The following is a 1,826-nucleotide window of genomic DNA, read 5'->3' as shown; positions in this document are numbered from 1 at the left end:
AACGTTCCAACTTCAAACTGTTCAGCCCTATTCGGAAATCGCGGGCTTTCCCTTCACAAATTCCCCAGAATTCCAGGTTTTCCGGGTCATTTTTCCCATTCAAAATGAATTTGCCATTTTTCAAACTTTCACCATTTTCATATTTTTCATCCAATTCAAACCATTCCACCTTCAACATACTCCACTCATCCTGGACATTCAAACTATAATTCTTACAAGTAAAAAAAAAATTCCATACATTCCCAGAATTCGACTACCGTATTTTTCGGACTATAAGTCGCAGTTTTTTTCATAGTTTGGCTGGGGGTGCGACTTATACTCAGGAGCGACTTATGTGTGAAATTATTAACGCATTACCGTAAAATATCAAATAATATTATTGATCTCATTCACGTAAGAGACTAGACGTATAAGATTTCATGGGATTTAGCGATTAGGAGTGACAGATTGTTTGGTAAACGTATAGCATGTTCTATATGTTATAGTTATTTGAATGACTCTTACCATAATATGTTACGTTAACATACCAGTTGGTTATTTATGCCTCATATAACGTACACTTATTCAGCCTGTTGTTCACTATTCTTTATTTATTTTAAATTGCCTTTCAAATGTCTATTCTTGGTGTTGGGTTTTAGCAAATAAATTTCCCCAAAAAATGCGACTTATAATCCAGTGCGACTTGTATATGTTTTTTTCCTTCTTTATTATGCATTTTCGTCCGGTGCGACTTATACTCCGGAGCGTCTTATACTCCGAAAAATACGGTACTCCTTCCACATTTTTCAACCCACTTTAACCGTTCCACCGTCAAAACATACCTCTTAATCAGGATAAAAAACAAAGTTGTTTTTTGAACTGGAAAAATTCCCAGTTTTCCTGAAATTCCTGGAATTCCTTAATACCACTTCTCAATTAAAAATGTTACTACTTCAACATTTCTCGACCGATTTGAAAAATTCCAACTCCAACCATGTCAACTCATTCAGAACATTCAAGTTTTTTTGTTTTTTTACATTTTCCCAAAAATTCCCGCTTTTCCCGAAATTTACAGATTTCCATGAAATTCCCATTGAAATGAATGGGACATTTTTCAAAGTTCCACAATTACCACATTTTTTCATCCAATTCAAACCGTTCCAACTCCAAAATATTCAGCCTGTTGAAAATTGTGTGCTCTCCTTTAACAATAAAACAAATCCTGGATTTCCAAGATTTCCCAGTTTTCAGGGACATTTTTCCTATTCAAAATGAATTGGCCATTTTTCAAACTTTCACCATTTCCACATTTTTCATCCGATTCAAACCATTCCACCTTCAGCATATTCCACTCATCCTGGAAATTCAAACTAGAATTTTTCCAAGTTAAAAAACATTCCAAGAATTCACAGAATTCCCTTTTTTTCAAAACCTATTTGACCCTTTTTTCTGGTGACTACTCCTTCCACATTTTTCAACCCACCTCTTAATCAGGACAAAAAAACGAACTGGAAAAAATCCCGGTTTTTACAAAATTTCTTAATACCATCTCTCAATTAAAAATTTTACTACTTCAACATTTCTCGACCGATTTGAAAAATTCCAACACCAACTATTTCAACTCATTCAGAACATTTTCCCAAAAATTCCCGCTTTTCACACTTTTCCCAAATTTCCATGAAATTCCCATTGAAATAAATGGGACATTTTTCAAAGTTCCACAATTCCCACATTTTCACTAGATTCAAACCATTTCAACTCCAAAATATTCAGCCTGTTCAAAATTGTGTGCTCTCCTTCAACATTTTTAAAAAAAATCCTGGATTTCCAAGAATTCCCAGTTTTCA

This window comes from Nerophis lumbriciformis, linkage group LG27 (genome assembly GCF_033978685.3).
Source record: "Nerophis lumbriciformis linkage group LG27, RoL_Nlum_v2.1, whole genome shotgun sequence".
NCBI classification, from domain to species: domain Eukaryota; kingdom Metazoa; phylum Chordata; class Actinopteri; order Syngnathiformes; family Syngnathidae; genus Nerophis; species Nerophis lumbriciformis.
Note: the sequence above shows the minus strand (reverse complement) of the source record.